Source organism: Peromyscus eremicus, chromosome 19 (assembly GCF_949786415.1).
Source record: "Peromyscus eremicus chromosome 19, PerEre_H2_v1, whole genome shotgun sequence".
NCBI lineage: Eukaryota > Metazoa > Chordata > Mammalia > Rodentia > Cricetidae > Peromyscus > Peromyscus eremicus.
Genome location: NC_081435.1, coordinates 10,622,289 through 10,637,995, shown reverse-complemented (window position 1 = coordinate 10,637,995; position 15,707 = coordinate 10,622,289).

Sequence of the window (15,707 nt, the reverse complement as noted above, 5' to 3'; positions counted from 1 at the left end):
AAACCTGACTTTTGTTTTTACTTTGTGTGTGTGTATGTGGAATGTGGGTTTTAAAGAAGGATACTCAATCCAGTTCTCCAGGTGACAAATAGGGTACACTGCCAGGAGCCTTACAACCATCCCCCAGCCTTGGATTCTAGACCCTTGTATCTCCAGGGGTAATTCTCTAATAAAAGGAGAAGAGCAAGAGGTGACTGGCAGATGAACATATATAAACCAGGAACTGTGCTAGACAATGTACATGTTTTCATTTATAGATTAAATAAAATATATGACACAGTAAACATTTTTCAAAATCCCAAAGATGGCGAATGCATCAATTTTTATTCTCAGAGCATTTTTGTTTTACTAGAACAAATAAGTACATTTAGATACATCTCACTTATGAAAGTGCTTGGAGAAACTTCAAATCACCCAGTACTTCATTTTAGACAATAAAATGCAAAACATGATAATGGTATTTTACTGGAAACTTCTCGGAATAGCAATGGTTTCCTCCCATAGACCAGTGACTCACTTATTATCACAGATAAATTCCTGTTAAGCAGTCTGAGGTCAGCTCCTGAAGGGCAGGGACAGCTCGGCCTGTGACAAACTATAGTTCGGACTGACTGGGAGAGTGGAGAGCTTGAAAGCAGAATCAGCAGTGAGGCAAGTTCAGACCTGTGGATACCAGGACATTGTCTCTAAAATTAAGTGTGCCTTTTTCCTGTCTTTAATTTTGCTAGCAGATCCATGGAGAAGAGGGAGATTAGGTCTGCAAATCAACTCTTCAATCGGCTGCAAGATACTAAATAAAAGAAATCAGGGGGCTGAGTGGAGTGGTGTAAGCATTTAATATCAGCTCCCAGGGAGCAGACAGGTGTCTCTCTGAAGTTTGAGGACAGCCCAGCATGTGTATTGAGTTCCAGGCCATCCAGGACAATAGAGTGAGACCCTGTCTTGAAAGAAAGAATGATAAAGAGAGTTAAGGGCAGAGATTTTCTGGGTATTTTAGTACCACTTCACTTTGCTTCTTTATTTTATTTTTAATTCTTTTTATTTTTTTAAAGAAAGATGTATTTATTTTTATGTATGTAGGTGTTTAGCCTGCATGTATGTGCCCATGGAGGCCAGAAGAGCACATCAGAACCTCTGGAACTGGAGTTACAGATAGTTGTAAACCACGTGTGGGTACTTGGACCCAAACCCCAGTCCTCTGCAGGAACAGGTGCTCTTATCTCCGTATCTCCAGCCCTTCTTTTTTCATTTTTAGAGGCAGGGTCTCAGGTGGACCGAGCTGTCCTCGAACTCACTGTGTAGCCAAGGATGACCTCGAGTTTCTGTTTCTGCCTCCACCTCCAGGATTCTGAGGCGGCAGGAAGCCCTGCCTCACCCAGTTTATGTTGTGCAGGGATGGATCCCAGGGCCTCATGCCTGCCGGGCAAGCCCTCTACCAACTGAACTATGTCCCAGGCCTCGCTCCGGTCATCACCATTAGTCAACTGCCGTGACACTGGGGATTTCAGTTAGAGGATAAAGGGGTTTAGGGTCTGTTTCAAGTCGTTAAGTGGTCATTTTGGACCTGGCTGGTATGAGCTCACTTACTTAAAAAAGGCACTCTTGGCCTTCAGACACTTTTGTCTTTTCTTTGAAGACCAGGGAGGTAGAGACTCAGGTCACATGGGAGGCATGGAGGGCTGCCTGCAGTCTAGCAGTTCATCACAGCCCATGGCCTCACAGGCCTCACTGGGAACCCTCTTCACCTTCTCCCTGGCTTCTCACCAAGCTCAACCTTCCGGAATCTTCCATCAACACACTCACTGGGCTAAGGACTGTTCATCAAAGTACTGTTCATGCATGCATCCATTTACACTCAGTTTTCATAACAGCCTTGGAATGGAGATCTTGTCATGCTTCCCCCTCCAGTTCACGAGTGAGGAAGTGATGTAACCTGCTGCAGGTCACCCAGTTACCAAGTGCTAGGTCGCCCAGTTAGTTACCAAGTGCTGGAGTTCAAACTGAAACACAAATCTAGATGTTTGTGTGCAAAATCTCTCCTTTGGGAAATGAAGGTCTCAGGTAGCCCAAGCTGGACTCGAACTCACTGTATAGCTGAACTGAAGGCTGACCTTGAACTCCTAATCCTCCAGCCCCCACCTTCTAAATGCTGAGATTCTAGGTACCAGCCGCCACACCCAGCCTGTCTGTGGAACCTCTCCAGCCGTTTCCTTGGCCTTGATCAAGGTTCATACCTTTTCAGAAGGAGAAAAGTCATAACTACCCTCCCTCCCTCCCTTCCTCTCTCCCTCCCTCCCTCTCTCCCTCCCTCCCTCTCTCAACTCGATCTCATTCTGTAGCCCTGTCTAGCCTGGAAAACATTATTTTGATTCCCATCTACTTAGTTCTAACTTAAGAACAAAGAAGAAGAAATACTCTTTGTCCTGTCTCAGGTAAATTTCTCTACATGGCTTGATGGAAATCATGCTCTATCTTCTGAGCCTAGTTCTATCAGGTATTTCCTGCCTTCAAATTCTTCTCATTAACCCTCTCTAGATGTGGAAATACCCAAAGCCTTACTTTGTATTTATCAATCCAAGTGACTTCCCAGGAACTGTTACACCATATAGCCCTGACACGGAGCACCCCAGTGTATTACTATAGAGTGACAGGTATAATGCCTAAGGAAACCAGGCAGCCATTATTGTTCCCCAAGATGAAGCTTAAGTGTCGTCTCCTCCAGGAGACTCTTTTGGCTTTATCCTTCATCTTTTTTCGTTGGCCCTTAGCATAAACTTCTGAGATCATCAGCCTTGTAACAATAAGATTGTTCTGGACTATCCACCTAGATTGAAGACTCTTTGAGAACAGAGGTTGAATCCAATCTTGCTGTATATGCCTGGCCCAGCATCTTGCACACAGCAATGACACATGAAACAGAATTTAATCCTTCAGCATTTTTTTCATTTAGCAAATATTTATTGAGTTGCTACTATATGCCAGACATCATTCTAGACTGTGGGGAGCTGGCATCATGTAAAGCAGATGAGGAATCAGATTTCACGTGGTCCAGTGTCAGAGCATGAATGACTTGCCAGGTTATATAGAGAAACATAATTTAGAAGACAGTGTTAGGGACTTGAGAAGTATTGTTTATGAAAGGAGGCTATAGACCAACTGCTCTTTTAAAGCGTTCTTGTTTGTTTGTTTGTTTGTTTGTTTGTTTTAAGAGATGAGGTCTTACGTCACCCGGTTTAGCCCCAAGTTCAAATGATCTTGAACTCCTGATCCTCCTGCCTCTACATCTCAAGTGCTGGGAAGACAGGCATGTGTCACCACACCCAGTTTACTCAGTACTGGGGATTGAACCCAGAGCCTTGAGCTAGTGAGACATGCACTTTACCCATTGAAGTGCATTCCTGGACTTGTAGGCGGTGACCTGAGAGAAGAGAAGAGCACAGTGTGAACATCTGTCTGTGTGAACATGTGTGAACATGTGTGAACACCTGTCTGTGTAAACATGTGTGAACATGTGTGAACATCTGTCTGTGTGAACATGTGTGAAGCTGCTTGCTTAGGCTAAGTATTTACCTCCAATATTTTATTAAGAAAAATTGTTGAATATTTAGAAAACATGAAAAACTACAGTGAAGCCACATCCCTAGTGCTTAGACTCCACTGCAAGCGTTTGTACCCTTCCAGCCCCTGTTGTCCCGCTGCCGTCCTGCTTTTCAATTCATTACAAAATAAAGCCGTCCGTGCATTTTACATTAGTACTCGGGAATGCATCTCAGTTTCTTCCTTTTACTTTCCTTTTAGTAAAATGAAATGGACACAAGGTATTTTATGTTTATTTATTTATTTTATTTATGTGTGGGTGCATGCATGCCACAGTGGTCAGATGACAACTTCAGGGAGTTGGTTCTGTTGTTCTACGACGTGGGTTCCAGGGATTGAACTCAGGTCATCAGGCTCGGCAGCAGACGCCTTTACTGATGTTGATAAGTTTGGCCAATGCTTACACTGCATAGTCCAAGTTTCTGTTGTGCTACGGACACCTATCCTCATCCCAGGAAGTTCCCCGTGCCCTGTCTCATCAACCCCTAGTCCCTCTGTCCTGAGGACAGCACTGGTGGATTGATTTCCACCCTAGACTCATTATGGATCTATTCTAGGACTGAATAGAAACAGAACCATACATGGTGCTTTGTGTGGTTAAGATTCACACAGGCCATTGCCCATACTCTACTGTACACACAGTTGAAAGTCCAGTGACTTTCAACCAGGGGGCATTTAACAATGTCTAGAAGCATTTTGGGTTGTCACAACTGAGACACTGCTGCTGGCGTCTAGTATTCAGAGACTAGAGTCTCTGAGTGTGGGAATGCACCCGTAGGTCTAGTACTTGGAGGGTGGAAATGGGAGGACAGGGAGCCAGAGGGTCATCTCTGACTACACAGTGAGCTCAGAGTTAGCCTGAGCTACACAAGCCTTTGTCTCAACCCCTCGCTCCACGAAGAGGCCAGAGATGATGTTAAATCATTTATAATGTGCAAATTAGATTTCTCTTCTCCCCAAATCCACCACCATCATCCCTGTCATGGACATCACTACCAAGAAGTATCCAGTTCTATCCATAGTACTGAGGTTGAAAAACACAGATTGTGAAAGCATTATCAGTGTCTCTGCACCCAACAGCTGTTATTACCAGCCATAATTTATTTAATGTGGATATTTGACTAATTTTAGACTTGTGATTTTTTTTTAATTTTTGAAAAAAGGACTATATTTTAACCATGCCCCACTTTGTGTGTGTGTGTGTGTGTGTGTGTGTGTGTGTGTATGTGTATGTGTATGTGTATGTGTATGTGTGCGTGCGCTCCCGGCAGTTCTGAGGGTCAAATGCAGGGCCTTGTGCATGCAAGGCAAGTGTTCTGCTACTGAAGTACATCTCCAGCCCCCAAATAAGTTTTCTTTAACAGGAAAATCCATTCCCCAATAGCTGGCTCATTTTGGAGGAGATTTGGGGGTATGGTTCTCACCTGGGGACCATGGAGCCTATTGATTCAAACTTCCAAAAAGCTTAGGCTCTGCCATTGTTGGCCTCTGCAGACAACAGGAAACAGATTACAGACGTTCATCTTGCTTTGCTTTGCTTTTTCAATAGTGACAGAAGTGGCCACTTGATCCAGAGAAGGCTCTGGTTATCACCTAGTTTTATCTGTCCCCTTCAGGAACAATATTCCAAGAACAGAAAGAAGCCTGTCGGAGAGCAACTGAAGAGGCAGGCACTCCAAGATAGTCTGGTGCATTTTTCAAACAAAAGTTATGGGCTATGATACAGAGAAAATGAGATTCATAGAGTTGTATCAGAGAAAACTTACATTAAATGTCTCATAAATATAATGACTAGCTGCCCAGTAGATTTCCCTATCAAGAGTGCCTCCAGGCTAAGTTTCTTGTTTCAGTGAGATCCGTGATTAGCATTCAGACAGCTGCAGGCACCATAGAAAGGACAGAGCAGAAAACTGCTGTCCAGGCACAGCAGAGAGCTGACCAGATGACTGAGCAGTTAAAGATGCAGGAGTTCAATCGTCGGTAGCCACGTGGTAGGGGGAGAGAACCGACTCCTTCCAGCAAGCAGGTGCGTGACCCCTGCATGAAATGTTTGTTTTTAAATCTAGATTTTTGGAAGACTGCAATCCAAATCATAATCAGTGACATTTTCTAAACTTCGGGGAGAATTTTCTCAGCCCCCTGGGCCTGTTCCACCCCAAGTAAGATTGTGTGCCTGAAACCCAAGATCTCACGTGAGCATGTGAGAGAGGGGACGTTTGGAACAGAGTGAGAATGACACACTGTGGAAATCTACAACTCTCTAGCTGCTCAAAAGCAATGTTCCTGCAGTGCAGTCTGGGGAATCTGGTGTTATAGAGGAGAAGTGGGGAGGGAGAGGAAGGGGAGGACGTGGAGGGAAGGGAAGTGGAGAGGAGGGGGGGGAAGACAGTGGTGGCTTATCAGACAGATTGTTTCAACTGCCCAGCTTGACAAGAACAGCACAGGCTAGCCATCTGGCGGTGGTGGCACATGCCTTTAACCCCAGCACTTGGGATGCAGAGGCAGGCAGATCTCTGTGAGTTCGAGGCCAGCTTGGTCTACAGAGCAAGTTCTAGGACAGCCAGGGCTACACAGAGAAACCCTGTCTCGAAAAACAAAACAAAACAAAACAAGCACAGAAATCAATCAGGAACTAAGCATTCCCCATCAATAATTACTACTCTGGTGACATTGTACGTCTTCAAGGGCCTAACCTGAAGAGGTTAAAGGTTAAAATTAACCAGGTCATGAGGCATAGGAGTTCATGGGGCATGACTGCTGTCCACCATGCCTGATGGGAGTTTATTTTAAGACCATGTTCATTTGTTTATACTTTTAACATGCATACAGATCACAGTACCTCATGAAAATGTAAAAGCTCATTTTAAATAATTTAAGCACCCAATTGGCATTTACAATAGATGTGTGTGTGTGTTTGTTTGTGCGTACACACATCTGTGCATGTGCACAGAGGCCAGAAGAGAGTGTTACGTGTCCTCCTCTGCCCCTCTTTGCCTGTCCCTTTGAGGCAGGGTCTCTCATTGAAGCTGGGTTCATGTTCCCAGTGATCTACCTGTCTCTGCCTCAGAGCTGGGATAACAGAGGATGCAAGATTCCTGACTAATTGTGTGGGTGCTGGGATCTGAACTCTGGCCTTTATGATTGTGTAACAAGCTCTCTTAATCACCCAGCCATCTCCCCAGCCCCACGATCGGCATTTTCAGAAGGGAACCTTTATCCTTTCCGGGTAACAGTATATGACAGGAGGCAAAAGGGCTGGAGCAAAGAACAAAGGCACCCCGTCACAAGCAGCTCAGCTGGACGTGACCAAGCTGTGCCTGTGTCGTTTGTTGGCATGAGTATTCACTAACTCAAACCCCCACGCTGTGTGGTATTCTGATAACCCATAACATACCACACCCATTCGATCTGTTAGGGAAATTGTAAGCTTGCCTTCCTTGGGGACAGAATTTTCACAAAAATGGCAACAAGCCTCTAGCTAGAATTATTGACCGAGTTACAGTTGAAACTGCATTTCCTTAATGTCCAATTCAAAACAAAATACAAAGCAACAGACTCCACGAAGTGTGGCATTTCTAAGTTTGCGATCAGGGCTAGACTGCTCGGGTATCGGCAGGAAGCTGTGGCGATCACTCCGTACTGTAGTAAAGGCAGAAGACGAATGTGTGAGAATGTCGATCATCACAACGCAAACCTGGACACACCAGGGCACGTCTCTTCCTGTCATCCCTTTCTCCTCTCTGAACTCAGCCCAATCAGAAGGCCCTAACTCACACTGGCTAGAGGTGTCATAACCGCTCGATGACCAGGAGGCATCTGTAGATTATCACACATTTACAAGTTGACTAGTTCAGCAGCTATACTTTTTTTTTCTAAAGTATTTGTTTGTGAACCAATGCATTTAATTAGGGTTACTTCCGTGAGGATGGGTGAGGTGCCGTTTATAGGAGCAGGGAGAACTTATTAGTGCCCAGAGCACCGAAGAAACACATTTCCATTCCCCAGACACTGTTAACTGACTGTGACTCCTCAGGGAGGGCCCTCAGGAGCCCCTCCCCTCTAGCAATGGTTGTTAGTCCTCAAGGAGGTGGGGGAGACAGTGTTCTCAGTAGACTTCCTGTGGTGTCTGTAAGAGGGGAAGGGCTGCTACCGACGATGTGGCCTGAACAGCTGTCTGGATCCTAACATGAATAAGGAAGATTAGTATCAGCCTCCTCGTGCGACCACACCCATGTAACCACATATGAACACTTCTCACACACAGAAGAAAAAAAAATTGTAAATGTAGCAGCAGCTGAAGTCTGAAGTCTGGAGTCAATATCAACATTTGGGCTTCGTTTCTTCTCTCTGCCTTCAAGCTGGTGCACAGGTACAGAAGATGCAGTGCTTAGGTGAACACAAATTGGATACAACTTCATTGCTGAGGACAAGCTTTTCCATGAACTTCAACACAAAGGGGGCAAAGTGTGCTGGTGTAACCACTTTGCCATAGGCAGGTAACCACTGAAGCATGCCGAGGTGAAATGCTGAAGATTTTGTGTGTATTTGTCAATTACATACATTGTATATAGAGCAGAGCAAAATTCACAGAACATGCAGAGAAACATCTGCGAAGGTCCACGTGTAAACACACTAGCATGTTACTTTTGCGATTGCTTCTTTCCCACACCCCTTAGCCACTGAATGAGGACAGACAAACTTCACACAGAGGTGGTGTTACAGTTCTGTTCCCCAAAGAAAAGACTTCATGTCAATTTTAGTGAAAAGATAGCTACAAAATCGTGTTCATTCCCTCTACATTGAACGTGCATTGGGTCCTTCTAGATACATCAATAGACTGTATGTTTAAAAAAAGACTCCAATCATACCACAAGGACACTTGCTCAACTACATTCATAGCAGCATTATTCATAATAGCCAGAACCTGGAAACAACCTAGATGCCCCTCAAATGAAGAATGGATAAAGAAAATGTGGTACATATACACAATGGAGTACTACTTAGTAGTGAAAAACAATGACATCATGAAATTTGCAGGCAAACGGATGGAACCATAAAGTATCATCCTGAGTGAGGTAACCCAGACCCAGAAGGACAAACATGGTATGTACTCACTCATAAATGGATACTAGATATAAAGCAAAGGATAGCCAGACTACCCACAACTCCAGAGAAGCTAGCTAACAAGGAGGACCCAAAAAGGGATGCATGGATTACCCTGGGAAGGCGAAACAGATGAGATCTCCATGAGTAAACTGGGGATGAGGGGTGGGCAATGGAGGGTAGGGGATGGGGAATGAGAACATAAGGGGATGGAATGGTTGAGCTGAAACAGGGATGGAGGGGTAAAGCAATGAAAGAGATAACATTACAGAGGGAAACATCATGGGGATAGGGAGAAACCGGGTGCTAGGGAAGTTCCCAGGAATCCATAGGGATGACTCCAGCTTAGACTACTAGCAATAGTGGAGAGGGTGCCTGAACTGGCTTATCCCGGTAATCAGATCAGTGGGTAACCCTAACTCATCATAAAGCCTTTCTCCAGTAACTGATGGAAGCAGATGCAGAGATCCACGACCAAACACCAGGAGTCCAGTTTAAGAAAGAGAAGAGGGATTCTATGAGCAGGGCATTAAGATCATGATGGGAAAAACCTACAGAGACACTGAACCAAACTAGGGAGAATTCATGAAATTTAGACCAACAGCTGTGGAGCCTGCATGGGACTGGACTAGGCCCTCTGCATAGCCAGATAGTTGTGTAGCTTGGTCTGCTTAAGGGATCACCTGGCAGTAGGATCAGAATCCATCCCTGGTGCATGAGCAGGCTTTTTGGAGCCTACTACCTATGATGGGATACCTTGCACAGCCTTGAGGCAGGGGGAAGGGCTCAGACCTGCCTCTACTAAATGTACCTCCCTCCCCATGGGAAGCCTTACCTTCTTGTAGGAGGGAATGGGGGGTGAGTTGGGAGGAGGAGGCTGGAGGGGCGGGAGGAGGGAAGAGGGGGATCTTTGATTGGTAGGTAAAATGAAAAAAAATTAATAAAAATTTAAAAAAAGACTCACTGTGCGCACAAGCAGCCTTTAGTCCACTGAATATTTGTAACAACAGTCCTGGGTGTGTTTCAGGGGCTGCTGGAGAGATGGTTCAGTGGTTAAGAGTGCTTGCAGAGGTTCCCAGTACCCATGTCAGGTGGCTCACAACTGCCCGTAACCAGCTCCAGGCATCTGACGTCTGAGCACCCTCCCCACCTCATTCTCTCTAATATCAATAATTTTTTTTTTTTAATTTTGAGACAGGGTCTTCCTATATAGCCTTGGTTGGCCCAGAAATCATGATTTAGACCAGGCTGGCCTCCAACTCACAGAGATTCACCTTCCTCTGTCTCCTGAGTGCTGAGATAAAAGGTGTGTGCCATCATGTCTGGCCCATCGTTTCTTACTTCTGGCTGCGTATGGGTCTTAGCACCTACTTCTCAGGTAGGCTAGGGAATTGTTCATGCTTCCTTCAGGGCGTAGGGATGGGTGTAGGCACAGATCGGTGGCCTTACTTCTGCTCTTTCTTGAGAAGCTAAGGTGCCATGTTTGGGGGTAGCATATTCAATGGGCTGAGGGAGTTAGGAAGAGATTTCCCAAGTCTGTCTCAGAAGTCTAACCCCATCTTCAGCAGTGCTGGTGAGGAGTGAGGCTGGATTGCTGGAGCCTGACCATCTCAAAAACACGGTGTTTGCAAAACCCTCAGCCCCTCAGAACTGCCCATTGTCCTTCACATCTGTCCCCTCAGAACTACCCATTGTCCTTCACATCTGTCCCTTCAGAACTGTCCATTGTCCTTCACATCTGTCCCCTTCAGAACTGCCCATTGTCCTTCACATCTGTCCCCTTCAGAACTGTCCATTGTCCTTCACATCTGTCCCTTCAGAACTGCCCATTGTCCTTCACATCTGTCCCCTCAGAACTGCCCATTGTCCTTCACATCTGTCCCCTCAGAACTGCCCATTGTCCTTCACATCTGTCCCCTCAGAACCGCCCATTGTCCTTCACATCTGTCCCCTCAGAACCGCCCATTGTCCTTCACATCTGTCCCCTTCAGAACTACCCACTGTCCTTCACATCTGTCCCCTCAGAACTGCCCACTGTCCTTCACATCTGTCCCCTTCAGAACTGTCCATTGTCCTTCACATCTGTCCCTTCAGAACTGCCCATTGTCCTTCACATCTGTCCCCTCAGAACTGCCCATTGTCCTTCACATCTGTCCCCTTCAGAACCGCCCATTGTCCTTCACATCTGTCCCCTCAGAACTGCCCACTGTCCTTCACATCTGTCCCCTCAGAACCGCCCATTGTCCTTCACATCTGTCCCCTCAGAACCGCCCACTGTCCTTCACATCTGTCCCCTTCAGAACTGCCCACTGTCCTTCACATCTGTCCCCTCAGAACTGCCCATTGTCCTTCACATCTGTCCCCTCAGAACTGCCCATTGTCCTTCACATCTGTCCCCTTCAGAACTGTCCATTGTCCTTCACATCTGTCCCTTCAGAACTGCCCATTGTCCTTCACATCTGTCCCCTCAGAACCGCCCATTGTCCTTCACATCTGTCCCCTCAGAACCGCCCATTGTCCTTCACATCTGTCCCCTTCAGAACCGCCCATTGTCCTTCACATCTGTCCCTTCAGAACTGCCCATTGTCCTTCACATCTGTCCCCTCAGAACTGCCCATTGTCCTTCACATCTGTCCCCTCAGAACCTCCTATTGTCCTTCACATCTGTCCCCTCAGAACTGCCCATTGTCCTTCACATCTGTCCCCTCAGAACTGCCCATTGTCCTTCACATCTGTCCCCTCAGAACCGCCCATTGTCCTTCACATCTGTCCCCTTCAGAACCTCCCATTGTCCTTCACATCTGTCCCCTCAGAACCGCCCATTGTCCTTCACATCTGTCCCCTTCAGAACTGCCCACTGTCCTTCACATCTGTCCCCTCAGAACCGCCCATTGTCCTTCACATCTGTCCCCTCAGAACCGCCCACTGTCCTTCACATCTGTCCCCTTCAGAACTGCCCACTGTCCTTCACATCTGTCCCCTCAGAACCGCCCATTGTCCTTCACATCTGTCCCCTCAGAACCGCCCATTGTCCTTCACATCTGTCCCCTCAGAACCGCCCATTGTCCTTCACATCTGTCCCCTTCAGAACTGCCCACTGTCCTTCACATCTGTCCCCTCAGAACTGCCCATTGTCCTTCACATCTGTCCCCTTCAGAACTGTCCATTGTCCTTCACATCTGTCCCCTTCAGAACTGCCCATTGTCCTTCACATCTGTCCCCTTCAGAACTGCCCATTGTCCTTCACATCTGTCCCCTTCAGAACTGCCCACTGTCCTTCACATCTGTCCCCTCAGAACCGCCCATTGTCCTTCACATCTGTCCCCTTCAGAACCGCCCATTGTCCTTCACATCTGTCCTCTTCAGAACTGTCCATTGTCCTTCACATCTGTCCCTTCAGAACTGTCCATTGTCCTTCACATCTGTCCCCTTCATAAGTGACATAGAATGTGCTTCAGCCTTCCAGAGCTTCAGCTAGTAAATCTGTGTCAGTCAACCTCCCTCCCTTCTTAGCTCGTCCCTCCCGCCCTCCCCTCCCCCACCACCAAGAAGCACACATGCCACTGTCACTCTTGGCATCCCCCCGTCCCCCCCCCCCCCCCCCCCGATTTGCACAGCATCCCATCTCTTCCTTCCCCGGTCTGCCTTGGGAAACATTAAGGAGCGCAGCACCTGGGAGTGTCAATCACAGACCAAGCAGATGCTCTCAAATGACTGTTTCTCTTTCCTTCTATTTTGGCAGCAATGTAAAATTCTTAGGCAGGTTTGGGGGAAGCTGTGCCGAGCTGAGGCGGGCATGAGTCATCTTCGGGGCCCCCAGATGCATGGGGGGAGTTTGGCTTCCATCTTCCCTTTACAAAGCAATTCTAAGTAAATGCAGCTGCTTCTGAGAGTCATGTCCAGCCTGCTGTGGCCAAGACAATGGTCAGCGTCCCTGTCCAGTCTCTACTAATATGAAATATTTCCTCTTCTGTACATTTTCATTTCTTCTTTTAGCTACATTAACCTCCTCCTGACTTCCATAACATACAACCCAGTAACCAACATTCTAAAGTCCAAACACTGTGAGGATGAAAACCCCAGACTGACAAAGCCATTCTGCCCTGGCTAATTTGAGGCTCTACTGAGCTGATCTGGGAGGAGGCTCTGCATGTGCTGTCCTGTGTCTGGGTATCAGATCACACACCACCCCAGAGTTCTGAATGAAATTACGGGCATCTGTTACAGACAGTTCATCTTAGTCTTCCATCTTCAGACACAGTGTGTGTTTACTCTAAGGACAGAATCTTGCTCTTAGTTTTAGGGAATAGTCTTTTCTCCTCTCACATCTTTCTCATAATTCTGCTGTTCTGATGTTGGAACACAGGGAGTGGCCACCCATGGCCACACTTTCTTTGCTGAAGTCTTTGCCTGCTTCAAAGTCACACAGGTTCTTTGAGAAGAAGAATCATTTCCCTTGACATCTGAGGTGTGACTAGACCTTACCCAGGACCTTAACCTGTCCCTCTAAAACCATTAAACAATTTCCTAGGAGCATGAGTGTAGCAGGTTCTTAAAAGGTCTTATTAATAAAAACAAACCCAAGGCCAGTTATTGGGGTAAATGCTGGAAGATCAGAGAAGCAGAACAAGCCACAGCGTCACCTCGCCAATTCCTATTTCTGAAACTGCTGAAGTTTTTCTATTTCCCATTTACAATGTCAATCTCCCAAATGAGAAGCCTTAAAAAAATATTAAAAGTATTTAAAAATAGGGATTGTTGAGATGGCTTGGTGAGTAAAGGCACTTGCCACAAAAACCTTGCGACCAGATTAGGTCAATGGAAACCACTTAAAGATGGAAGGAGAGGACGGATTCCACAAGTTGGCCTCTGTTCTCTACATGCGTACGACAAAACACATCCCTACGTCCTATCGTGTACAGAGCACACAGTAAAAATACTCATGGACCACATAATGTTATTTTGGCCAATGGTGGATGAAGATATTGTAGCCATCTTGGTGTGTATATGATGCTAAGATGTTCACATGATATTGAAAGTGTCTAAAGATTGATTCCAAAATGTGGCTAAGTAGTCAAACACATTGACAACCCCAAGGGAATAGGACTCAAAAATCTGATTTGTGCTTCAAAAAAAACCTGTTATATTGTTGGTGCCTTTGATTAGCTTTAGAATTAATCAGCTAAAAAGATATTTTTAATGAAACAGATGCCAAGCTGAAGCCTTGCTGGATAATGCTGCTTACCCTATTTTTACACCAGCTCAGCTGCTTTGATTACACCAAATTGCCCATTTTCGGCAGGAAATGATATTGTTTTCTAAAATTAAAATGTTGTACAAGGACTGGCAAGATGGCTCAGCAGGTAGGGCACCTGCTGCCAAGCTTCATGGTTGACGCTCGGTCCTTGGGACACGCATGATAGGAGGAGGGAACCCGAACCCACAAGTCCTGCTCTGGCCATCACTCATGCACCCTCCCCCAACGCATAAAGAAATAAATGCAATAAAAATGTAAATGCCATACACAATTGATAAAAAAACGTCATGTAATGCTAGTGCTTCACGTTTTGAAACGGCTTCAGAAAGGGTTCTTTGGTGCCAGTGTACATTCGGCAGGCAGAGTGAAGTCTCTGTATTTAACAGAGCTGCCTGCAGCTCTGTCATAAGGACGGAGAAACATACAGTTTGGTAAAAATAATAATAATATTTAAGCAGAAGATATGGCTTGGTGGGTATGGACCCTTGCCATTAAGCAGGACCACCTGAGTTTGATCCCCAGGACCTGCTTTTGAGTTCTTTCCTTGGCTTCTCTTCATGATGTAACTGGTAAGACAAATAAACTCTTTCCTCCTCAAGTTCCTTTTGGACAGAATGTTTTATCACCATAATGGGAGGCAAACTAGGAAGGAGGGAGAGAGGTTGAAAGGGGGACTTGGGAGCAGGAGAAAGGGGCGGGCACTAGCGGGATGAGTGCCGTCAAACACATGATACACTTCAAAGAAAACTGTCCTTATGAAAGCCATCGTTGTGCACAATAATGTCCACAAAAACATTTAACAGGACTAGGAATGCAGCTCAGGTGGTAGAGGGTTTGCCTAGCATGGTTTTGACCCCCGCCATCCTATTAAAGCAGCTGTAGTAGTGAAGCAACTGGGAGATCGAGACAGGAAAAATCACATGTTCAAGGTTTTCCTTGGCTACAGGTTTGAGGCCAGTTTGGGCAAAACAAGATATTGTCTTAAAATTATTCTTAAATAAAACCTAATAAGATTAATACTAAAGCTGGAGTATATATAAAGTGTGTTAGACACAAATGCCTGGTTCTATAGAAGTGTAAACCTTTGGCCATTAGTTTGGATTCAAATAAAGCTGAGTCTTGAAAAGTCAGAATCAAAATAAGTGTTTTGCTTATATTTACACTTCACATTTTCACGAGGAGTCCATGAAGATCTCGAAAGATCTTTAGGCAGTCTAGTCTCTGCCCCACCACTAACTCTGTGACTGGCAACAGTTCCCATCAGAGTTATCAGAAGAGGCTTACTGCAAAACATTCCCCTGCTGGCCATGGTGGCAAATACCTTCACACCAGGGCTCAGAAGGCACAGGCAGGTTGATCTGTGTAAGTTTGAGACTGGTCTGGTCAACATAGTGAGTTCTAGGCTAACCAGGCCTATATACTGAATCCCTGTTTCATGAAACAAAACAAACAGCCACACATACCTCTTCTCTTGAGGGCTGGAAAGATGGCTCATTATCTAAGACAATGTAATGTAGAGGATCTGAGTTCAGCATCTAGGACCCATGATGTGGGGGTTCAACTACTTGTAACTCTAGCTGCGCCCAAATCTGATACCCGCTTCTCAACTCTGTGGGCTTCTGTACTCATGTGGACATACCCACATAGGCACATAATTAAAACTAATAGAAATAAGTCTTTATTGCATTGGTGTGATATATTTGTTATAACTGATGAGTCAAAATTGACACATTTACCAGCTAAAGCCCAT